This window comes from Cydia splendana, chromosome 2, assembly GCF_910591565.1.
Source record: "Cydia splendana chromosome 2, ilCydSple1.2, whole genome shotgun sequence".
Taxonomy (NCBI): domain Eukaryota; kingdom Metazoa; phylum Arthropoda; class Insecta; order Lepidoptera; family Tortricidae; genus Cydia; species Cydia splendana.
The window spans coordinates 1,287,322-1,314,354 of NC_085961.1; the positions used below are offsets into that span (position 1 = coordinate 1,287,322).

At 37.6% G+C, this 27,033-nt stretch overlaps 1 protein-coding gene across 1 annotated transcript in view; it reads left to right on the forward strand.

Moving 5' to 3' along the window:
* Positions 1 to 347: 347 nt before the first annotated feature.
* The window catches only part of LOC134801853 (protein madd-4), a 490,229-nt gene continuing 463,543 nt past the window's right edge, over positions 348 to 27,033 (forward strand). Inside the window, exon 1 of the mRNA XM_063774493.1 lies at positions 348 to 760. The gene's annotated coding sequence lies outside the window, so the exon portion shown is untranslated. The remainder of the gene's footprint in view (positions 761 to 27,033) is intronic.

A 27,033-nucleotide genomic window follows, 5' to 3' on the forward strand; every position in this document is an offset into this window, starting at 1 on the left:
CGTTAAAATCTGGTTATACGACTAGACTGCCTAACTAATTTAGTTCTTTAAAAGCTTTAATGGCCAGTTCTTTGAAAGAACGAATGAAAAACGACATAAAAATGAAGAAGGCGGTAGTCGGAAACGCTACAAAATAAACAAAAGCAAAAGCAGTAGCGATGAAAGTTGTTTCGCCGAACTTATATTTTCATCAGAATTCAAGCTGTGAAATGCCGCAGCCAATAAATTATATAATTTCAACCCATTTGTATTGCGCATTCTTCAAAAACTCTTCCAAACAATTCCAATCAAAACCCTAAACACAATGATAATAAAACGAAAATTACTAAAGTGTCAAGTAAAAGGGGTTGATATGGCGCGTTTTTGTCCATAGATAATCTAGAGCTTATAAGGGAACTTTTTAAATGTAAAAACGCAATGCGACATAGGACGTTCCGTTCTACGGAGAGGGAACCATGCGCAAAGCATTCGGGTTGTCGCTGCGACCGCCGGAGGCCGTGTCGCTGGAGCTTTACTCTCGCGCGAGCGTATTTAAAAAAATTCGACGCGATGTGATTCGAAATACGGACCGCGCGATTGTGCTTGGAATTTAAAAAATTAAATTGGGAAGTGACGTGAGTGGATTTGAAGTTTTTGAAATTGGAATTAAGTGTTTGAGAAGTGTCGGAGATTTGAGTGTTTGTTGTGTTCTAGACCGGATTTCCTGTTGGCATCTGAAGTGTTTTGTTTGCTGAAATTGGATATAGTGCAGCAAAGTGAGGTAAGTGTAATTTTCGTGTTTAATTATTTTAATTAATTAGGGTACTTTACATATAGTTCATTAACAGTATTATGAATATAATGAATTTTATTAGGTGCGATAAATAATCGATAATACCTTCTAATCTAATATAATATGAACAATTCAGAAATACATGTTAAATTGACATTAAATTTAGTTTAATCGTGTTTGAAAAAAAAAATATTACGTTTTGAAGTATACGTAATCTTAAATAATTTTATAGCTTAGACTCACTTGTTTTAAGTCACTCGCGCGACATGTTTCGGAGAGCCTAGGTCTCCTTTCTCAAGCACTAACAGTGCGAGCAGCGTACTACCTACTTAATCTGTTAAACATTTTTATAATTTGAACTCGAAAAATCCTTAAGAAATACGTTTATTCGGTAATGAAATGCCAAGTTATCTCGGAAATATCTACGTTTACGGTCATAAATTAAGATTTACGAGTTACCCGTATTTGAGGATTGCGGAAAAGTAGGTAACATTTTATTTTTTAAATATTTAGATAAGGTATTATCATAATATCCGTAAGGATTAAAATAAAGAAAATGCAGATAATTAAGTGTAATTTGTATTACCTACATGTACCTAACGTTAACTATTAAATGTATAATTATGTATGTGGCTATAATTATAGTCTGTTTCGTTTAAAAAAATAAATAGGCAACTATTATCTAATATTATAATATGTAGGTAGTCTTCCAACTATGGCCTCAAAGTAACTCGTATAATTTCTTTTAGACGAGACTATTATCTATAAATCGAAGAAATAAAATAACGATTAAAATTAATAATTTAATAAAACCCCTACACATTGTGCCAAAAAATCCATTAGGTATATACCAAAAATACCTTACATAATTATGGAAAAGAGCTGATACCGTTCAAACTGTTGGATCGATAATTATCAAACATAGCTAGGAACCACCGCAAATAAACTCGCTTCCACGTAAAAAAAACCGCATCGAAATTGGTCCATCCGTTTGAGAGCGACGATGCCACAGATAGTCAGAGGCGTCAAACATTATAACATCCCTCTTTTTTACGTCGGCGGCGATTAAAAAATCCCGACAAAACCAACAAGAAGATAGGTAGGGTAAATAGTCGATTATTGGCCACCGGTTAAAACTGGCCACCTTGTACTTTAGTTTAAGGTATCGATAACAGGCCGCCCTTCAATAACTAGCCACCTTATACTAAAATGAAATGTTTAAAGGTGAATAGAATTTATTTTTAGTATAAGGTGGCCAGTTATTAAACAGTGGCCAGTAATTGAAGAATTACCCTATTGATACTTATTTAATTATGTATTGAACTTAGGCCCCGAAATCACCAGTAGGTACAGTCAGCACAGAAGTTGCTAAGCGGGCCAGGTGTTTAAAATTACTTTGACACGCTCTTATTCTCTTAACAATAATGTCGCGTCAAGATCATTATGAACACCTGGCCCATTTAGCAACTTCTGCTGCTTACTGTACCTACCTGGTTGCGCGGTTTTTCGGTAAGTATTGTACCTAAGGCAGATTATAATGTTAACTCAGAATCGCAAATATTTATTTTATTCTCTTGATAACACTACTCTGACTTATTAAATTTGTCTTGAGTAGTCATTTGCGAGTAAATGCGTAAAGGCTTTGTTTTAATTTAATTAGATCTTTGAAACAATGCTGGCTTAATTTAAATACTTGAGAAGAGAAAGAAAACTTCATTAAGCCAATTTATCTAAATGGAACACATTTTTAGGGTACGAAAGGGTAAAACGGAACCCTTACGGTTCTGTCTATCTGTCACATAGTTATATCAAGGACTATAGTATTTATAAGCCATGAATTTGAAATCAGGAAGTATTATGAACAAGGGTAAAACCCCAAAGCATAAATTCATGGGTGAGTAAAATGCCTTATCCTCAGTTCGCTAACGGTCTCTCTAAACGTCACCGATAATCGCATGTGATTTGCAATAGATTGCTGTACTTGGCCGATCGTTGCTGCTACTTAGGCAACAATTGTCTATTTGTTTAAAAGCGCATACCATTTGTTGCAACGTCTGTGCATACCTTAACAACTTCATATAAAAAAATCTCGGGACAGACAGACATCGAAGTGATCCCAGGATATGTTTTACATAGATTTTTGTGGAACTCTATAAACTTAAAAATAACTTAGATTTCGCTTACCAAAGTTAAACCATCTAGGCCCTAGGCTATCCATCAAACAAACATCTAGACCAAACTAAGCTAACCCGCGTCAGCTTACAAACTTAAATTACATGTTACGCAATGCACCAGAAGGGTTAAACTGTTGTGTAACAGATGTACAGAACAGGACCATTGATTTGTGTAACTGGGGTTGTTGAAAACGCTATTACATTTTGGTAAAATCGCTACATTTACTACTAGGCATAACTGGGTCAAAATTTTCGTTAAAAAGTTTATTGTCCCTGTACAATGCGAAAAAGTTGATTTCTTTTTTTCTCTAATAAGAATAAATTTTACAACTTTTACGACTTTTTTACGACTAACCTCGAAATCCTAAAAGGGTCCTGGAATTTGGTATGTATGTTAATTAAAGGTCTCTTTTCCATGTCCACACTATTTGACATTAAATTTGGGGACCTCGAGAGTCGAGGAATCGCAGCCATCTTGGAAAATGTGTACCTTCCTGGAGAAATTTGCGTTTTACTCTAAATCTACGTTCTTTACTCTAAATTTGCGTATAAGCTCTAAATCTGGATTCAGCAATTATTTTCTATAACAAGATGTATTTTTCTGCAAAGATATTTATATAGGACTTTTTAGTGTAGAATTTAATAAGCTTTAATGTTGCCTAACACCATATTTTCATAGAGAACGTAGATTTAGAGTAAAACACAAATTTCTCCAGGACGGTACACATTTTCCAAGATGGCTGCGATTCAAATGTCAAATAGTGTGGACATGATAAAGAGACCTTTAATTAACATTTGTACCAAAATTCAGGACTCTTCTAGAGATTTCGAGGTTAGTCCTAATCCGATTGTGCTATCTACCTTCTTGACATAGATGAATAGGACGTCGATTAGGGTATTTCTAACCTATGTACAGTCTCATTCCAAACGCCACAGTAGGTATTGATGGAGCAATTACTGATTTACGATTTTATTCTTCGGAAAAGCCTGTAAAGTGTCATTCTATGGAACTTGCTAACTATGTAAACAAACCACCATATTGAAATTGTCTCTGAATGATGCGTTTACTTGTGACTTTTTGTTTACATAGTTAGCAAATTCCATTGAATGACACTTTATGTAGATACACGGTAATTAAAGAGTATGTCATGTCACTCTTAATGTCACTTTAATCTTATCCTCATTGTGAACGACTGACACAGTATGCTCCTATTTATTGATGATTTATTTGAATTAATTTAACTTAAAAAAATGGACAATAATGAAAGATGGAAGAAATGAAAGATACATCTTTCGTAATAAGAGTGACAGAGAAAGATGGGCATCTTTCTCTGTCACTCTTATTACGCCTTCGACCTTAACATAATTTTGGCAATATAACACTTTAAACTCTCGCGTTTTGTACACATATTTAATTACACTAACGGGTCTACCGCGATATAATTTCATTGTTTTTACCTTTAATTCCGACGTTTCAGCTGAGTTGCACCAGCTGTGGTCACGGAAAGACTGACGTGCCAACAAATGTCAACGGAGATATTAATAAAACACCACTAAACTACCCGAAATTAGTTTATAAAAATGTTCGGGGTAGACAAAGAAATTGCAGCTACCCGTTAAAGTTTAATGTTTATTGTCCACGGCACGACACGCAACACTCACAGTATCCGTACACTGGACCTTTAATTAACATTTGTACCAAAATTCAGGACTCTTCTAGAGATTTCGAGGTTAGTCCTAATCCGATTGTGCTATCTACCTTCTTGACATAGATGAATAGGACGTGTCGATTAGGGTATTTCTAACCTATGTACAGTCTCATTCCAAACGCCACAGTAGGTATTGATGGAGCAATTACTGATTTACGATTTTATTCTTCGGAAAAGCCTGTAAAGTGTCATTCTATGGAACTTGCTAACTATGTAAACAAACCACCATATTGAAATTGTCTCTGAATGATGCGTTTACTTGTGACTTTTTGTTTACATAGTTAGCAAATTCCATTGAATGACACTTTATGTAGATACACGGTAATTAAAGAGTATGTCATGTCACTCTTAATGTCACTTTAATCTTATCCTCATTGTGAACGACTGACACAGTATGCTCCTATTTATTGATGATTTATTTGAATTAATTTAACTTAAAAAAATGGACAATAATGAAAGATGGAAGAAATGAAAGATACATCTTTCGTAATAAGAGTGACAGAGAAAGATGGGCATCTTTCTCTGTCACTCTTGTAGTAGTATTGAACCTATTCAATAAATGCTCTATGCTTTTGACGTACGACACGACATGGTGTCAGGTGTGAAAATATAATATAAAATATTATAATTAATATTTTAGAGTAAATGTAATGCCGGCTTTTAGGAGACTGATACTAAAATGGCGAAAAATAATAATAGTGTGTATGCTACAATACAGCAACCGGAACCCTTGCAAGAACAAGGGAACATGGCTGTCAACTGGAGAGAATGGAAATCTGCTTTTGATTATTTCCTAATTGCATCAGGGCGCGACGAGGCTTCTTCGAAAGATAAGTGTGCAATATTTCTGCATGTCATAGGAAAGTTTGGACGTGAAATTTTACAAGAATTCGAACTTGATGACAAGTCCGATTACGAGAAGCTAGTAAAAGTATTTACAGAACGTTTTGACCCAAAGAAAAACGTTAACTTTGAACGGCATACGTTCTTTGAAACGTATCAAGACGATTCCTTTGATAAATATTTGAGCGATTTGAAAATCAAAAGTAAAAGTTGCGAATTTAGTACTCTCAAAGATAGCCTTATTTTAACGCAGATAATAAGAGGCCTAAAGGATAGTCACATGCGTGAACGATTACTTTCAAAGTCTTCGTTAGATCTAGACCAGGCTGTAGCATATTGTCGCGCGGCGGAGCGAGCCAGCGTGCAAGCGGCAGCGTGTCGGAGTGTAAAAACAGAACAAACCACACCTGCGTTGGAAGAACTGTCACGTGGACGCAGCGTACCCGGCGGTAGCGGCTACGGCTTCGGGACGAGAAAGCGTGGTGGTGGAATGAGAGGACGCGGAGGTCATGGTGGCTTCACGCGTGGTGCGTTTGCCGGCCGAGGCCAACGTCGCGACGCGGAGTGTGGCAAGTGCGGTGGATGGCACGCCGCTAATGACAGTTGTCCAGCATCTAACGTGAAGTGTTTCAGGTGCGAGCGCGCTGGACATTTTGCTAAAACCTGCCGCGAGAGGCTGATAAGAGAGATTGCGATTGACGGAAAAGACGGTGAGGACTGTACTGATAATGATGGTGAGTTTTTGCTTGAAAACATTTACATTGATGTGATGAACAGTGATGAATCGCCATGGTTCGAGAACATATTGATTAATAATGTGCCAATAAGGTTTAAATTAGATTGCGGTGCCGATGCGTCTGTAATGCCATTGAAGTGTTTTACACAGGCGGGCTTTGATACTAGTACATTGCGTAAAACTAACACGGTGCTTAAGGAAGTCAGTCATAATCGTTTGCCTGTTGTAGGATATTTCATGGCAAATATGAAATGCAAACTGCGTACCTCAATACAAAAGGTGTATGTTCTAGACATGGAGTGTAATACTTTATTGGGGCGGAAGGCATGCACTGACCTGCAACTAATTAAGAGAATTGATGAATTGCATGTAGAGGACTCGGTATATGAGGGTATAGGCTGCCTGCCTTCCGTTATCAAAATTTCTATTGACGAAACAGTACCACCTGTTATTTCGGCTTCCAGGAGAATACCGTTGTGTTTGCAACCTCGTCTGAAAGAGGAACTGGATGAAATGGAAAAGTTGAGTATTATAAAACGCGAAGAGGGTCCCACTGATTGGGTATCGCCTATAGTCATAGTAGAGAAACCAGACAAGAAGTTACGCATCTGCCTGGATCCCTTGCATTTGAACAAAGCTGTACGCAGAAGCCACTTTCAACTGCCGACGCTGGATGAGGTCGCAAGTGAGATGGATGGTGCTAAGTACTTTTCGAAGCTTGATGCTTGTAAAGGGTTTTGGATGCTTAAGCTTGATGATGCTAGTTCGAAGTTCTGCACATTTGCGACACCTTTTGGCAGATATCGCTTTCTCAGGATGCCTTTCGGTATCAATTGTGCGCCCGAAATATTTCACAATGAAATGGTTAAAATATTCAAGACAGAAGGAGTAGCTGTCTATATTGATGATTTGATAGTTTTTGGTCGTACAAAATGTGAACACGATGCGAGATTGCAAGAAGTATTTAATAGAGCCAAGATAAATGGTGTGAAATTCAATAAAGCGAAGTGTGTTTTCAACAACAGAGAAGTCCAATATCTAGGTCATATATTTAGCGCTGAAGGGATGCGTCCTGATCCAAAGCGAGTTACAGCAATAAGAGATATGCCTGCACCGTTGAACAGAAAAGAGCTAGAACGATTTTTGGGTGTTACGAACTACTTATCTCGCTTTATCCCAAATTATTCAAACATTGCGGCTCCATTACGAGATTTGTTGAAAAAGGATTGTGAGTTCCAGTGGAGTGATGCACATAAACGAATTTTCGATGAGTTGAAGAACAGAATTTGCTGTGCCCCGGTGCTAAGATACTACTCACCAGACGAAGAAGTGACAGTCTCCGTTGACGCGAGTTCGCGCGGCCTGGGTGCTGTTTTACTACAACAAGGGCGACCGGTGGCCTACGCGGCGCGAACACTCACGCCAGCTGAATCGCGTTGGGCACAGATTGAGAAGGAACTTCTGGCGATTGTGTTCGGGTGTACGCGTTTTCACCAGTACATTTACGGCCATAATAAAGTTAGTATTGAGACTGACCATAAACCCCTGGAGTCCATATTTAAAAAACCACTGAACAGTACCCCGGTGAGACTGCAGCGTATGCTAATGAAACTTCACGGTTACGCTTTCCAAATTCGCTACAAGCCAGGGAAGCTCTTGTACTTAGCAGATACGTTATCTCGTGCTCCATCAGAACAGGGTTCGGATGAAGACGTGCATGCCGATGTCACTATACACGTAAATAATTTGATTGAGTGTCTTAACGTGTCAAAAAATAGAATTAATCAAATCAGAGAAGCGACTAACAAAGATGAAATATTACAGCGATTAAAGGACTATTATTTAAATGGTTGGCCTAGTAATAAAAATAAAGCCAATGATATCACTGGGCCATATTGGACCTTTCAAAATGAGATTCACGTCATTGACGGAATAGTATTTCGGAATCAGCAAATCATAATTCCCAAAACATTACGGAGAGAAATACTTTCAATTATACATGAGGGGCATTTGGGAATAGAGAAGTGCAAACGTCGTGCTAAGGAGTTGGTTTGGTGGCCGGGCATGGGCGTGTACATCGAGCAGCTGGTACAGCGCTGCGAGCCTTGCCAGCGACACCGCGCGGCACAGCCTCGTGAACCGTTATGTCCCCATCCCGTGCCGAGCTTGCCGTGGCAAGTAGTCGCTGCTGACCTTTTCGAGTTTCAACAAAAACACTATCTACTTGTCGTAGACTATTACTCGAAATATTTTGAAGTGGCGTCCTTAAACAGTTTAACAAGTGGCACTATTATTAATCATCTGAAAAACTTTTTTGGGCGGTTAGGAATACCACAGAAGGTAGTGACTGATAATGGTCCTCAATTTTCTGCGCAAGAATTCAGGCAATTTGCTGCATTCTATGGTTTTGAACATGTGACGAGTTCACCGCTTTATGCCCGTTCTAACGGGTTGGTTGAACGGAATGTACAGACAGTAAAAAAACTATTTACCAAGGCACAAGAGGACCGCACTGATTGGCAGTTGGCGTTGCTTAATTTTAGGAACACTCCAATATCTGGAGAGGAGTATTCGCCAGCACAACTGTTGATGGGACGCAGGCTCAGAACACGACTTCCATGTACGGACGAAAGCTTGAAGCCCGAAACAGTGAATCCTGCCACAATTAAAAAAGTACGTCAAGAAAAAACAACACAGGTCAAGGAATATTACGATCGTGGTACCAGAAGCCTGCTCCATCTCACACCAGGTGAAACTGTCCACATGCGTGACAACAACGTCTGGGTACCCGCTAGAGTTGCAGGCGTCGCACGCGGAGAGCGCTCGTACTGGCTTACCACACAAAACGGTCGAACATACCGAAGAAATCGAGTACAAATCTTACAGCGGAACAAACGCGCGTCTGCTTCAGCTTCCCCAACAACTCCAATCACCACTAACAGATACTTTCTTTCAATTTAAGAGCTAGGCTCTTGTCGGTGCAGCGTGATGAAGTTGTCTCCACCTTGGTCGGTCCAAAGCCAGCCCCTTAGTGTCCTGGTACGACACGGCCCCTACATGCTCCTTTACTTGGCTCATATAACTCTTCCTTGGTCTTCCCCTCCCTCTCTTTCCATTTATTTTCCCTTCTATGATGTTTCTGATGAAGTGGTCGTGTCGTAGCAGGTGGCCTATCATTCTTCCTCTTCTATTTTTAATAACACTCATTAGACTTCTCTTTTCTTTCACTCTGTTTAGGACAGCTTCATTCGTAACTCTTTCAGTCCAACTTATTCCTTCTATCCTTCGCCAACACCACATCTCAAATGCTTGTAGGTATTCTTCGTCTCTCTTATTTAGCGTCCATGTCTCACATGCATATAGTGCGATGGACCATATATATGTTTTCATAAATTTCTTCCGTAAGTTTAAGGATATACGTGATTTAAAAAGGTTTTTCTTCTTATAAAAAGTCTGCTTAGCCATTGCAATTCTTGCTTTTATATCTGGAGTACATCTTGTGTCCTCTGTTATGATACTTCCCAAATATTTGAAGTTCTTGACTTGTTCTATATCTCTTCCCCTTATTTTTAGCTCACTCTTTATATTAGCTGTCTTAGACACTTCCATGAATTTAGTTTTATTGTCATTAATTTTTAGTCCAAATTCTTGAAATATTTTATCCATTGTATTTACCAACTTTTCTAATTGAGTGTTGTTATTGGCTAAGGCTGCAATATCATCCGCAAACCTAACAAATACTACTCTCTTTCCATTTATTTGAATGCCCTGCTCTTTTACTGAATCCAAAACCTTTAGGATAGCAGCTTCAATGAACACGTTAAATATGAGTGGTGATAATGAGCATCCCTGTCTTACCCCCTGTCTTATTTTAGCCATTCCCTTTTCATTCTCTACTTCTATAATTGTTTCTTGTTGTCTGTATAGTTCATATATTATCTTCCGATCCCTGTAGTCTAATCCTATTTCTTTAAGTCTGCTCATCATCAGCTTCCAATCCACCTTGTCGAAAGCCTTTTCCAGATCTATAAAGGCTACACTTGTATTATGGCCTATATCTAATCGTCGGTCTAAGATCAATCTCAATGCCAGTATTGCTTCTCTAGTACCCTTCTGCTTCCTGAATCCGTATTGGTCCTCTCCTAGGTTGCTCTCAATCTTATCTCGTATGCGATATTGTATTATCTTCAGTAGGATTTTTGAAGCTTGTGATATTAGACTAAGCGTTCTGTGTTCCTCACACTTCATGGTGTTTGCTTTCTTTGGTAACATTACTGTTTTCGTCCTTGTAAAGTCCTTGGGTACTTTTCCTTTTGCGTACATATTCGACACCAGCTTAAAAACTTCTTCCATTAAGATTGGGTTGTTAGCGTATTTTATCATTTCTATATAGATTTCATCAGCACCTGCGGCTTTTCCGTTTTTTATTGATCTTAGTGCTCTATCGAATTCTCCTCTAATTATTTCTGGCCCCATGTCATCTTTAGGCACTTCCCCTTCAATCTCAATATCATTTTCTTCCAGTCCATCTCCTTTGTACAGATTTTCTACATATCTTATCCACCTTGCCAGAATATCCTTGCTGTCCGTTATTATATGTCCATTCTCGTTTGTTATTGTTGTTGATTTGGTTTTATGGTTCCTATGTAGTTCTCTTATGATTCCGTATGCTTTGTCATTTTCTCCCTTTTTTATGAGTTCTTCAATAATTTCACAGTCTTTTTCCATATCTTCTATTTTTGATTTTCTACACAACAACGTTATTTTATTTGTGATTCTCTTATAGTTTTGCAGGCTTTCTTCATCAGTTCTGTTTCTTATAGTCCTTCTTTCTATCATCAAGCTTATAATGTCTGCCGTGAGCCATTTTTTCCTAGGGATTAATTTCTCTTTCTTCGCAGTGGCTCTGGCACTTTCCGTCATTATATTCTTTATGTCGTCCCATCTTTCATCTATTTCATTAAACGAATTGTCACTTATATATTTATCCTTATACTCTAATAATTTTCCTCCTATTGAGTTACTATATTGCACATTAGTTTCAATATCACATTTTAGTTTTCTGAGATCTATTTTCTTGCTTCTATTTACTCTCTTGTATCTTTTTGGTTTGACTTTAAGATTGCACATAACCATGTTGTGATCCGTACTTACATCAGCTCCTGGGTAGCTCTTACATTTTGTTACACACTTTCTGTGTTCTCGTTTTATCAATATATAATCTAGTTGATATCTAGCTATGTCACCAGGCATTTTCCATGTGTAACGTCTTCTATAAGGTTGATCGTATAACGTATTTGTTATTGTTAGGTCGTGTTCTTTGCAAAATTGTACCAGTTTTTCTCCTCTTCTGTTGCGATTCCCCAGCCCGAACCTACCAACTGTCTCTCCGTCTCTACCTTCTCCCACCACTGCGTTAAAATCTCCTAGTATTAGCAATTATATTATTTAATTTATTTTAATTGTTTTGTTTATTGTTTAATTTATTTATTTTACTGACGGGAGATGGAATGTTATGTTGTATTTTTATAATTTTTGTATTTTCTACTTATCTATCTGCATCTTGTTGAGTGTTGTTAACTTATTACTTAATTCGTTATAAGAAGGAAGATGTAGTAGTATTGAACCTATTCAATAAATGCTCTATGCTTTTGACGTACGACACGACAACTCTTATTACGCCTTCGACCTTAACATAATTTTGGCAATATAACACTTTAAACTCTCGCGTTTTGTACACATATTTAATTACACAAACGGGTCTACCGCGATATAATTTCATTGTTTTTAACTTTAATCACCCACCATCATCCGAGGCATCTACAATCCGTGGTCACATCTCTGGTTAACAGAGCACGAGACTTATGTGACGCGGAACACATAGATAATGAGTTAGCCCATGTTCAGGAAGTGCTAAAGAAAAATGGGTACTTGCAGAAAATCCCACGCACGACTAGGAAAAAAGAAAGACATCCGGAGGTTAGTAGGCAACCAGCATTTTTGCCGTATGTGAAAGGGATAACGGACAAAGTTGGATCAGTACTGAAGAAATTCTCCATTAAGACTGTATACACGCCGTTATCTAAAGTAGCAAGTCTTTTACGCAGCCCAAAGGATGTCATTCCGTATCAGAATCCGGGTGTCTACAAGATAGAATGCAGTTGTGGAAGTGCGTACCTTGGCCAAACTAAGCGCAGCGTTCAAGAGAGGGTGAAGAAACACATAGCAGCTGTTAAAAATCGCCATGTAAACAAATCCGCAATAGCTGAGCACTTGCTGACAACAGGAACGAATCACTGGATTGAGCTACATAAACCCAAAGTCCTCTCCAACGAGCGACACTATTATCCGCGGATCGTGAGAGAGGCGATTGAAATTAAAAAACACCCTAAAAATTTCAATCGTGAGGACGGGTACAAATTATCGTCTACTTGGGGACCAGTGATTCAAATGTTGAAACCAGCGGATATATCTTCGGACCAGTGTACGGATACTGTGAGTGTTGCGTGTCGTGCCGTGGACAATAAACATTAAACTTTAACGGGTAGCTGCAATTTCTTTGTCTACCCCGAACATTTTTATAAACTAATTTCGGGTAGTTTAGTGGTGTTTTATTAATATCTCCGTTGACATTTGTTGGGACGTCAGTCTTTCCGTGACCACAGCTGGTGCAACTCAGCTGAAACGTCGGAATTAAAGGTAAAAACAATGAAATTATATCGCGGTAGACCCGTTTGTGTAATTAAATATAATTTTGGCAATTTGCGAACTTCGATTTTCGCGGTTATAGCCCTGCAAGTTTGTCTCCTATAACATAAAAAAAATAATACCTCTTGTGCTAATGGCCTTCTAATCCTGGATGGGCATTAGTAAAACAATTAAATAAAGGCTATTCTTAGGTATTCAGTCGGCACAAATATTGTCCAATTAACACTCCGGTGCGCAAACATTTAGACCGACTAAGCTTAAGTTATCCTTTAGGTTAAACGAGTATTGTCCTCAGACTTGGATTAAATGGTTGCCGTTATTCACAATATACTTAACTTTAATAGGGTACATTGGCAGAATAAACGATATAATAAAATTGACCAATTGGGTGTAAAACTGACAAATCATCTTCTTTTTTAGGGTTCCGTACCCAAAGGGTAAAACGGGACTAAGACTCCGCTGTCCGTCCGTCCGTCCGTCCGTCTGTCCCCAGGCTGTATCTCACGAACTGTGATAGCTAGACAGTTGAAATTTTCACAGATGATGTATTTCTGTTGCCGCTATAACAACAAATACTAAAAAGTACGGAACCCTCGTAGCGAGTCCGACTCGCACTTGTCCGGTTTTTTTTGAACTGTCAAATCAATAAGCTACTATGAAACATGGAGATGTGACGTGACTATCAAGTTGCCTTTGCCTTGCTTTGCCTTTCTTTTTCTTTTCATTCTGATACCCTGTGCTGTAGTGGCTCGAACCATTTTCGTCCACTGACTCTGATCCTGGGCAGCTTGATCTAACCTCGTAAATCCCCGTTTACTTGTACAAATATAAATGAAATTCGACTTTTGAACTTTGATTTTGACTATAGAAATAAAAGAAAGTTCCAAATTCAAATGCGCCAAAATTGCCCTGGGTCTTACGAGGACTGTTTTTCTTATTTATTAAATTAAACTTGTGTCAAAAATAACTGTAGGCTACGTCATCCCTATAGTTTTCAAAGGTCAAAGGAGACATTACTTCAACCAGGAACATTATTTTTGACACTGACATATCATAACAAATTCAGATCAAATTAATAACCTCACACCAGCCTCACATTGTCGCGATCAGTATGGATCAAGCGGAGACCAATGATAGAGGGCCTTGAGAGCTAACGATTTGACCCCTATGTGTGCTCAGCGAAAATTAATGGTCTCAGAGAACATCATTGTGGCTACCACCAGTTTGGCACTGACATAAACGATATCGAGAACGTAACTTACTTTCTATGCATCTCGCTTGTATTACGTAGACGTTAGCGTATATGTTAATTTTGATACTAGGCGCGATTCGGAAAATTAATTAGAGATTAACTAGATACGATATAGTAAAGATATGTGACGTCCTACGGGTAAAGTTAATCTTATGACGGTGCGCTTACGCTATTATTAACTCCGCTCCAATATTATTGCGGCGCTATGCGACGTAAGCGCCAGCCGCCATAAGGTACCTTTTGCTGTGGAACGAACGTCACATAATATATCTTTACTATTTCATATCTAGTGAATCTCTAATTCATTTCCCGAATCGAGCCGACTGTCAGTGACTCATGGTACGGACACATGGGCCATCGTTTATCCATACGCTGTAATGTATGACATTTGAGTAAGTAGATATTGTATTAGATTGTCGATAGGGTTGTTATCTGAGCCGATTTCATTATGTTGCCGAAATTTTTTTCGTCGGATTTTGATAAAATTTGGTGGATAAATAGAGTTCCCTGTTCTGGTGTAAATTTCATTCGATAGCGTGACTGACGTACGCGTTTGCGTTAAGTGTCATTTTGTATGGGATTTTGAACAGCGCGCCAAGCGGGATGTTTTGGGAAATCACATACAAAAATAATACACGTTATTTTTCTTGTCTTGTAAAATAAAGTGTTTTACTACTACGTCAAACGCGTATTCACGTCACGATATCGAATGAAATGTACATTAGGGGTACAGTTTAATATAAGCCCAATATTATCGTATGTTGGAAACTTGGGGCCCGATTCGGATTTTGAAATAGACATCTATTAGACATCTTTTAGATATCACCAAGATACGATAACGATATGTTTAAGATCTAACCTGTCAAATTTGACATTTGTGCGATTCTGGAGATATTGTTGAACGATTTCCACAGGATATGACTTAGAGATCCAATTCACATCTAGGTAATAGATATCTTACTCTATCTAACGTAAAAGTGACATTGGCTGCCCGAATTGCGCTGCAAAAGAGAACTAGTTGATATTTAAACTATAACGTATCTAGAATGGATCTAGTACGTGTTGTCTCTTGTGAATATCTTGAAGTTCGAATACGGCAGTTGGAATAAATCCTCCACTGAGTTATGAAAGCGTGTGGTAGTAATAGTAACTTACAATCCAACCTAATTACTAGTGTTAGTATTTTAAATATATATTTATTCAACTATACAGTGTAAAACAGGCTAGTTGAAATCGAAATAGTTACATCAACTCAAATGTAAACTTAGAGAACTTAAAATAGAATATGCAATCGTCAGTCACAATATATTATTCAAAATATGTATCACACACGATAAATCGAGGTTTCGATCTGTATCAAATAGTTTTACTATAATGACCGTCATAATCGCAAGAACAAATGTCAGTCGATCGCTCCATAATGTTCGACTCGGTAATTGAAATCCGTCGGTTGTGCGGTTTGGCCGCCGCCGTGCGTGCGGTTTTGTATGTACTACCTCATTATTAAAAGAGCTTAACTCGCACGTAAATGTAAAAAACATTTCTAAACTCCCTCATTCAGTTATTAATTAGTCACAATATTCTACGCAATATGTATTGGAAGGTATGCGAGAAAAAAGTACCGCTTCCATCGCTATAGTAACTACATAAGACTGCAGTTTTTAAAATAGCGACCGTACGGTTACCATCAGTTTCTCACTGACATAAACGCCGTCGAGAACGTAATTTACTTTCTATACATCCCGTTTGCACTAATATGCGAGTGCGAGCGAGATGTATAGAAAGTAAATTACGTTCTCGACGGCGTTTATGTCAGTGACAAACTGATGGTAACCGTACTGAGAGAAAAATAAAATGGCGCCTAATGGAGTGTGCCACGTTACTGAGAATTTAAATACTGCTTTGTGGAATAAGAATTTGTAACATTTCATAAAATTTCTTGGTAACTGACTATGATTTTGCTTCTTTTTAGGGTTCCGTAGCCAAAATGGCTTATAGATTCGTCTTGTCTGTCCGTCTGTCCGTATGCTGCAGCACAGCCATTTAAATGAAAAACTGTAAGGTATATATTAATGGAATTTGGGAACGCCATACTATGTAAGTAATAGTGAAACATTTTTTACACCAATCAAAATGAGTTACAAACAAATGTTCTACTTACTCGCTCTAATTATACCTATACCTATGTAACGTATATAAATATTCATGCCATTTTCATGTAATTTAAACATTTCAATAGGAAATTAGAGCGTAATTTAGATTGTATGGGAGCGGCGGGTTCGTGTGAATCTTAAGACATTATAGGGGCCGTGCGCGTTGGAGGGTCTGCCATCTTGTGGCCTGAATCGGAAACAAACATGTACAATTGTACATTGCCAAACCAAATCCTGCCATCTACCGTTTTCGTAATACGTTTTCCTGTGCATAGCAGGTTATGCCATCTTGTAGGCTACATCGGAAGCCAAAAACTTCACATTTACGCCTTGCGCAAAAAATCTGACGGCTCCTGTGCTGCCCCCTATGGTTCCTGCACGCTCTTTATACGAATCTAAAAAAAATACACACAAGTTTTGTGATTCAACGTTTTAATGTAAACGACTCTTAATTTTAAGTAATATTCGTACAATTTGATAGTCAATTTTGTATCCAATATGCAAAATATCGTAATTAAAACTGGCATTTAATACCCAAGGGTCGTAAACAGTTTATTAAGTATCCGATATTATAAAGTAATTGTTTCACAATCTCATCCTTATCTTATTCTGTTATTTACTATACATAATGTTTAAGCATTTAATTTAATATTACATTGAAAAATTTACCTTATTTTTATAATAATACGCTTTAAAATAAACCATTTTATTTTATTCACGAAAACCAATAACAGTGGCATTTTTTAGATAGCCCTAACTTTTCATTTCCATACCGAGATAAAGGAACCATTTTAAAATTGCATCCAGATTTCAATGCATAAAAGATCAGTTAACTTCTGAGCATTAAAATAAAGTAGAAATTCCTTTGGCACAGTTTTAGCAAACGTACAGTTAAAGTTGTATTGCATATATTTGAATGTTTTAGTGAATTTGAATGTTTAACTTGCTATTTTATATCTATATGTTATGATGGTTAATTTAATGCATAGCCGTCGAAATCTGATTGGTCATAGATATAAAGATGAGAATTTGTTAATCTGTTCATATTTGAATAGCTTTATATTTGGCAATAGGGAAAAAACATAGGTATGGTTTTCTTAGAGAATAATTATAGAGCTATATCGTATACTGGCCTTCGCCCGCGATGTCTATGGGCCCGATTCGGATTTTGAAATAGACATCTATTAGATATCTTTTAGACATCACCAAGATACGATAACGATATGTTTAAGATCTAACCTGTCAAATTTGACATTTGCGCGATTCTGGAGATACTCTTGAACGATTTCCACAGGATATGACTTAGAGATCCAATTCACATCTAATAGATATCTTACTCTATCTAACGTACAAGCAGAGGCGTAGCGTGAACTAATCTAGCCGTGGGCGAAGTCGCATCTGCGAGGCCCTTTTCTTTCACTCTGCTCGAAGAAGCATCGCGCGAGGCCCCCCTTGGGGCGCGAGGCCGTGGGCGACGGCCCACTTCGCCCACGCCTAGCTACCCCACTGCGTAAAAGTGACATTGGTTGCCCGAATTGCGCTGCAAAAGAGAACTAGTTGATATCTAAACTATAAAGTATCTAGAATGGATCTAGTACGTGTCGTCTCTTGTGAATATCTTGAAGTTCGAATACGGCAGTATGTCGGAGACTCCCTTCGGTCGTGTTACTCTTGTTTCGTTCGGATTACCTATTTTTCGCTCTTGTATGAGAGAATTGCATAAAAATTGTTCATACTTAAGCGTAGTTAACAAGCAGTGATTATTCGTATGTTAATTGATTCAATTGTGTTACGAAAATTAACCATGTAAATTGTATTTATTGTACTTAATTCATACACATTCAAGTCAATAGCATACGCTTACACACTTTCATGATTGCATGAAAGTGTGTAAGCGATCTAAAAATAGATGGAATCAATTAACTTTTCACTAATTACAGCACCTTACTCCTTAACTATGTAAGTAAATTTGTTTTTGCAATTCACTCGTATCGTAAATAAAGTTACGACCTATTTTATAGTTTTGTATATATAAATTAGCACGAGCGGACCTAATCTAAATATGAAATTTTGTTTTCCTTGTACAGTCAGCAGCATAAGTTGCTAAGTGGGCGAGGTGTTCAAAATGATCTTGACGCGATTTTATTGTTAAGAGAATAAGAGCGTGTCAAGGTAATTTTGAACACCTCGACCGCTTAGCAACTTCTGCTGCTGACTGTATTATCCAAATGAATGTGGTTTTATGATTTGAAGAAGTCATAAAATGAAGACGTAAAATTGTTTATGTTATAAAATATGAATAGATATAATGTAGCCATTTTTGCACATAATTATTAAAATTATCAATCTACTATGGCAACTAGATGACAAAATAAATTATCTAGAAAATATTTTTGTTTTCCATCACCTACAACGTCTGACAAGTTTTTTTTTATATTTTTGAATAGGTATTTTAGGTTGATGGGATCTGACATACACACAAATAAATGCCCTTACCAGTATTCGACCCTGGAACCTCCTGCTTCGTGTTTTTTTTGTGATTTTTACTTGTAATTTAATTTCTGTTTTCTATACCTTTCAACTTTCATTAATTTTTGGTCCCAACCTTTACCAACGGAACACAAAATGGCAGGCGGGTGTAATTGTGTGGACATTTCAATTTGTCGTGCGAGCCGCCATGTTGTGATGGCTCAAATATTTTACGGGCTCTTCCGTCACAGACCCGCGAATTTGGAGATAAGTACAACAAAATAAAAGTAATAAAACACTGAATGTTACATCCAACTAACATGTATATATCTTAACTTAATTTGGTATTAGTTACCAAATTAAGTTAAGATTTCGCTCAAATTCGGAAACTAGGCTACTAATAAATAAATAATTACTACGATCGCAGAACAGGCCTCTATTATTATACTTTTGATAAAAAGTACAAAATGTCATGGCACGATCACTAATAAGTGATCTTACTTACATTTCTATCTTATAAAATCTTCTGAAGAAAGTGTATATGTAACTACTTTTACTCGTAAGTTATTTCGCTTTTTCTGATCTGTGAGGCAAAGTTATGTTAAAGGGCAAAGTTTTATACTTTTAATAATGTTGGCCATTACTGTTTACGTTGACAAGAAAAGACCCGCCATCTCAATTACTACTTCCAGTTTAATAGAATCGCGGTGTTTACCGCAATATGGCGTGATTAATAGGAGTTGTCGAACTTACAATGGCGCCCAATATCCTGCCGTAGTTGTGCCGGGTACAAAGGGACTAATGCTCTATTCATATTAAATATATTAGGATATCCGTAATGTATAGAACCAATTATGCCATTAAAAGTACTAACAATGTCAAATGGTAAAATATTCAATTATTCATCGTAATTATCTGTCTAGTTTCATCAAAGTTTTGACTTAAGTTCATTGTACTGGTAATGATTTATTTATTGTTGACTTTTTTTATACCACATCGGTGGCAAACAAGCATACGGCCCGCCTGATGGTAAGCAGTCACCGTAGCCTATGGACGCCTGCAACTCCAGAGGTGTTGCATGACTTATATTCATTTACTCCATTGCCTTAGCGATCTAAAATGTGATTTGGACTGCGATCCGAGATTATTTTCTAAGAGTATTTTTTTTGTACTTACCTATAGTTTTACCCCTATTTAAATTATCACCAGTAAAAATAATAAATAATAAATAGCTTTAGAAACTGCCGTCTTTTATTCTATCTTTTTAAAAACCAGTGTAAGATATTTTGATAAATCTTTCTTTGTCGTCTATTATCCACAATTCAAGCCTTATTGAATGTGGGTACAGATGTAGTGTATACTTATTTTCCATCGTATTTTCACGGAAACACACGAACGTGTCTCATTGCTATTTCAGTCAGTCTCGGTACAAAAAGTACTGAGATTGACTGAAATAGCATGACAAATACGAACGTTTCCGAGAAAATACGATGGAAAACAATTATGCACTACATGTACTATCATATTATGTCGATTTATATAAGATAGTCCTATGATATTTTTCTACATAATAAATAAGATTTAAACTTGCAGACCCTGACAGGATTATCCCACCATTTCATCCGTCCTGTTGTCCTGCGCGAAATATTATAAAATTATATTGTTACGGCTTTCCCGGTCGTTTCGCCGATATATGCGTGCGGGGCGCGCGGCGGACTACAAAATAGTTTTTAGCGCGACGAAATGATATGTAGCTTCATACGTGTCGCCAATAGTAATAGTAGGTCTATGTGGCAGATGTGTCTGGCGGATACTTTTCCATTGTACAGGATGATTAAGATCACAAGTGATTCTGGATCACGACGCAGAACCACTTTTTCGGACTCTGTAAATAGTGTAAATGATCCACATTGTCATACAGGTAGTATTTGATAAAAAGATAATAAGTTTAATTTTTCAAGTAAAACTATTCTTAGGTATGTATATTAAGTAATATTGGTTACCCTATGACTTTTGACATAGTTACGCTGTATGGAAAGCGACAAGATATCACATTGAATAGGGTGACCAAATTGTATGCAAAAATGTTTTTTTCTACTTGTCATCTGAAAAACAATCATCATTATTGGTGATAAACAATAATTAACAAGTACTGTGACTACTGTAAAAACACGAATCAAAAAAAAATTTGATTTGTTCCCAAAGTAATAAGGGGGTTAGTCAGTATAAACGGATAGCCGAGATGTTTGGTTGCCTTTGACGACTGACCACTCCACTAAGTACAGTCCGCTCCGCAACCTCTGAAAACACGTTAGTTCCACTTCGCGGGTTTACTGTGGGTTTAATTCGGCCGAATTGTACAAATGGGTCACACAGTACGATTGCTTTATTAATGAATACATTTGATTTATTCAGGTGGTTACGGCTGGTTAACGTCCTACGGCCAGATTCGAACTATAAGATACGTCAAAATTTTGCTCAAGATACAATATGGATCGGAACTCTCTTCCTTCCTTGCCATATCCGGCAATGGAGACTCCATCAACAATTCTTATCCGGATTATGAAATGTCCTAATGTGGCTTGCAAAACAAAACTTTGTCTTAATGATGCGGTCACACGATGCGCAGTGTAGTTGTCCAGTTGACTTGCGGGTGTGTAGGAGGGCTTAGATCGCGTCTTGTGGATATGACGCTTAGCATCCAGGTCTTCCAGACGCTGCTGCTCAAATTGTTCTACTTTCTTATTAAGTTCCAATCAGGCCGTCAGTCTGTAGTGATCCTGCCTAAGAATCAAGAGGTCCCTGGTGGCTGGTCCCTGTGATGTGTGGGCCTTTTGAAAATTATTCGGGCAGTTTTAAAATTATAACTCTCTCAATAAACAGAAAAATAGTAAAATTCATCTAATAACGAAACGATATACTTAATACAAAGTGTACTTTTATCCCCTGTCGGCAAAAACATGCTTCAAGCAACCCTTCCGAGCTAGTAGGGGTGCCAACCACAATGTTTTACAATTCTTATTTCTGTCTTCGTTTATATTCAAGGAATGTACCTACGAGTTACGGTGATCGCTTATCATAATTATGTCTAGCTAGAGTTAAACCAAGAAAATTCTGCAGAGATTTTGACAGCACACGCAGTGCAGGTGTTATTGTAAACGTCAAACTTCTATGACATTATTTATTTTATTTATTTTATTTAATCTTTATTGCACATAAGAAAACACACTGTACAAAAGGCGAAGGCGAAAGGCGATGACGTATACTGCGTGTGCTGTCAAAATCTCTGCAGACTTTTCTTGGTCTAACTCTAGCTGCTTGTGTTTATTTGCCAAAGATGTAGTCTAAAAAATCTGTAGCTTTAAACTATTAACAACATACCATCGTATCCTCTATGACTATTCTACCCCACCAAGCATAGCAAATGTTTGTTTTATCGTGAATCATCATCATCAACTTGACAGTTTTCAGGATTTCGTACCCAAAGGGTAAAAACGGGACGCTATTACTGAGACTCCACTGCCCGTCTGTCTATCACCAGGCTGTATCTCATGAACCGTGATAGCAGTTGAAATTTTCACAGATGATGCATTTCTGTTGCCGCTATAACAACAAATAGTAAAAAGTCCGGAACCCTCGGTGGGCGAGTCCGACTCGCATTTGTCCGGTTTTTATATGATTATGAAATTCGTGGCACACGAAGATAAACTCCGACGTTTGGTAACCCTACCATCCTCGGGGAGGCGCCGCTCAATCGAGCCTAATTGTCAATCCGTCGTTATCCGATCCGATCCGACGATAGGTCAGCCGGGACCGCCAGTCAGCGGGAATATGGAAGGAATATTCTTTTATAAATATTTACTACTTCCGTGTACGATATAGTGTCGATTACATTTTACTTTAGCTCAGCTTACCAGTACAGTCAGCAGCAGAAGTTGCTAAGCGGGCGAGGTGTTCAAAATTACCTTGACACGCTCTTATGCTCTTAACAATAAAATCGCGTCAAGATCATTTTGAACACCTAGCCCGCTTAGCAACTATTGCTGCTGACTGGACTCCTAACTAGTGTAAATTTCATTCGATAGCGTGACATGAAGTAGGTACGCGTATTTGGGTTAAGTCTAATTCACAGTATTTTGAGTTTCCAAAACGTCCCGCTTGGCGCGCTGTTCAAAAGCCCATACAAAATGAGAACGCAAAAGCGTACGTCCGTCACGTTATCGAATGAAATTTACATTAGGGGTTAGGATTATGGGAAGGATCATGATTTTAGCAGTCTTCAATGTGACGTTCGGATGTCAACTGCTGCCTGCGTTAAGGTGACGTTCCATTTCCAACGACAGCTGCACTACTGTTCATTTTACTATGGGAATTGACACAAATAACACCGACGCGTTCAGTACCAGTAGTGCAGCTGCGGTCAGAAATGGAATGTTACCCTTAAGGTGACGTTCCATTTCCAACGACAGCTGCACTACTATTGCGACGTTACTGTCGTTCATTGTCTTGTCATTCATTTTACTATGGAAATTGACAATAACAATGACGTGTCGGAGCAGTAGTGCAGCTGCGGTCAGAAATGGAATGTTACTTTTGTCGCGGCGGCGTTGTTGGCGCAATTATGACCTTTATTCCGTCATTCCTTGGATACTAAATCGCTTACCGCCCATTCCTTAGAATGGCCTTAGCCCCACTGAGTTTCAAACTTAGCTCATATAAAAGATTTCTTCCAGGGAATTTTCATATTCCCGAGCTACGCGTATAAATGTAGCTACGCCGATATTAAACACCCAAAGAGGTTTTATTACTAACAACGGGGTAAACCCTGGTTTATATTCGGAACTGCTGAGGTTAATTCAGACTGGGGCAGTTAGACTGAGAGCCGGCGGGAAAACATAAGGGGCCCACAGATTACCAGTTCACCGGACGATATCAGCCTGTCAGTTGTTCAGAGCTGTCAAATTTTGCTTTTAACTGACAGGCCTATATCGTCCGGCGGACTGGTAATCAGTGGGCCCCTATAGCCTCTTGTTGGATTTAATTGTGAAGTCTCATTATTGAAATTATTTGATTACCTATAAAATATCCAGAATAGGAAACTAAATTAAAATCAGGTTAGGTTTTTTTTAAGAACGTAAGTGTCAGAAAAAAATTAGACAAGTGTGTCGTTAAAATTATCATTTTAATATCCACCATCATGTGTGTTCTCGATTTCCCCAACCAACCCTGCTGGTGTTTCGATGACTTCTCAAAACTACGGTTTTATTGTGCACCATATAATTGTATTTGCATGCATTTAAGTATGTTTTATTGCAAATAAAGTGATTGATTGATCCCAGAACTCATACGGTCCATCCATCTTGTGCTGAGAACAGTGATCTAGTCCATTACCTACTTGTTTGCGGTTCATGTTGAGTTTTAGTCATACCAGTAAAAGATAAAAAAATACTCTTACATTTCAAGTTAGAGCTATAAGGGCAATTTACCAAAAACTAGGTCGAGAATGTAAAGAAAGTATAAAAGAAATTACAAATGTAGGTTTTTCTAAAGTGAAAAGACTATCAGGCCTATTCGGATTTCGAGATAATCACAAGATCTTGAGACGATTTAGAGATCAACTAGATCTACATTAGATATCGACTAGATGTGACTTGGATATCTAAGTCATAACTTGTCGAAATCGTTCAAGAGGACCTCCAGAATCGCGAAAACGTCAAATTTGACATATCTATCTTACAAATATCTTTAAGTAACTTGTTGAAGTCTAGTAGAAATCTAATTCATTTTCCGAATCGAGCCGTTTTTCAATGTTACGTTAGGAAAGTTTAGTTTAGTTAATATTGATCCGTTTCACTTTTGACATGTACCAACTTGTGTTTCGATGACTTCTCAAAATAGTCGTTGTCCCCCGCACTATAGTTTTACGGGGTATAAAACTGGAATCCCGGAGCTCACACGGTCCATCCATCTTGCGCTGAGAGCAGTGATCTAGTGCATTACGTGTTTGCGGTTCATGTTGAAAACACTCAGTGATTATGGGTTAAAACTAGGTTAGGATATATTTTGACACTAGCGACCCGCCCCGGCTTCGCACGGGTTAACAAATTATACACAGACCTTCCTCAAGAATCACTCTATTGATTGGTGAAAACCGCATGAAAATGCGTTCAGTAGTTTTGAGTTTATCGCGAACATACAAACAAACGCGGCGGAGGACTTTGTTTTATAAGGTGTAAAGTGATTAATAAAAAGAACATTTGATTTTACTTGCTTGTAGATTATCTTCATGAACATAGTTTAATCATAGCAAATGACAACCATTAGGATGGCATTAGGATGCTCTGAATGTGGGCAACTTATCAATGTTTCCGAAATGTATTTCTATGTACCATGTGACGTGACGTACGCGTTTGCGTTAAATGTAATTTTGTGTGAGATTTTGAGTTTCCAACACGTCCCGCTTGGCGCGTTGTTCAAAATCCCATACAAAAGTAGACATAACAAAAACGCGAACGTTCGTCACGCCATCGAATGAAATTTACACTAGGGGTTCTGATATATCTTATTATTCGTATGCAGCCAATTTCTTTACATACCGTAAAACGAGGTGAGTAGGTTTCGCGGGGAGAGGTGGGTTATGAATGAGGAGAGAAGATTTGAGAGGGGGGTGAGAAGGGATTTTAAGGCTACTGCTACAAAAATAATGTATTCCAATTTAAAATGGAGCTATAGTAATACGCATAATAAAAAAAAATCGATCCAACAATCTTCCAAAATCACCTTTGTATGAACACCCCTCTCACCCCAAATACGAGGCACTACGGGGTGAGGTGGGTTTTCCTCTTTATCGTCAAAGTTATGAAATGGAACTACCCAAAATAAAATAAAAACTAAAATACAAACGTCTGGAACACTTATTTTATACACCATTCAGTTTTCATATGTAAAAATAAAATGTTATCGAGGTTTGAATTTCAGTTTTGACCATACTCACCACATTTTACGGTACATTATTTTACGTATACCTAATAACTGAAAACAGAAGAAACTGGCAAATAAATATCCCTTTTGAATAACATAAACACATAAGTAATTACTCGACTATTAATAGATGTCGACAACGTACATAGTCGCGGTTCCCAAGTTTTCCCTATTACTTCACTAAGTATATTTATGTGTGTGTTTATATTGTATTCCGAAATTTGATTGGAACAGGGCCATTTAAGCAACAAACACACAAGTCCAATTAAGTGCCGCGATCGCTCCCAAATTTATTGGCAGCTATTAACAGAATGGGCCCGCGAGATCGGAGCGAGAACGTTACGATCCGGCTTGTATGTGGAGACATTTTAATTTAAATTATTTTGCTGATCTGATGAAATGTAGGTACCTATTCATCATCATAGAGGGACCAAGAAAAGTCAGCAGCGATGTTGATACCTAGCCCATGCAGTGCAAGTGTTATTTATACGTCATAATTTCATAGAAGTTTGACGTTTAACATAGCACTTGCACTGCGTGGGCTATCAAAATCTCTGCAGACTTTTACTTGGTCTAACTCTAACTATGTAGTAAACTTTTCTTTCTCTTATAGTAAGTAAATAGTTTGAAATAACAAGTACTTTTCTGGATTATCTTGTTAAAACAAAGAAAGGCAGGTATTTTTGTGCTTATAAAAATGCACCAACCTGTATTTTGTAACAGGTAATTGTTTGTAACTCAAGAGGTGCGTATTTTCAAGCATTTTTGAAGTGAAAATATTAAAGAGGTATGTCATTAAGCTTTCTATAGTCTTGCAAGTAGAATAAAAACTATGCTGATCCCTTTTTTTAAGAATATAATGTAGCATGAGATACCGTCGAGTAAATACCACGCAATTTAAAAGCATATTATATTATTAGGTTTTAATTATGTATTTGGGATCTTGGAGTAAAATATAAAGTACTTAGAATTAACAGTATGTATCTAATACGCTTACTGAAAAAAAATTATAGCAAAAGTATTCGCGTTTTTATACGACTTTTTTTCGGAATTTTTGCGAAAGTTAAAATATTTGTCATTGAACGATAGATATTTTGGGGCGAATGTTAAAACTATTTTTCACAAAAAAACAATAGAAAAACAATTTCATAGAAAACTCTCGAACCATAGTTGCTCAATTAAATGGGATTCCGTTCATACCTCTATCACCCTCTATATTGTGAAAAAGGTATTTTA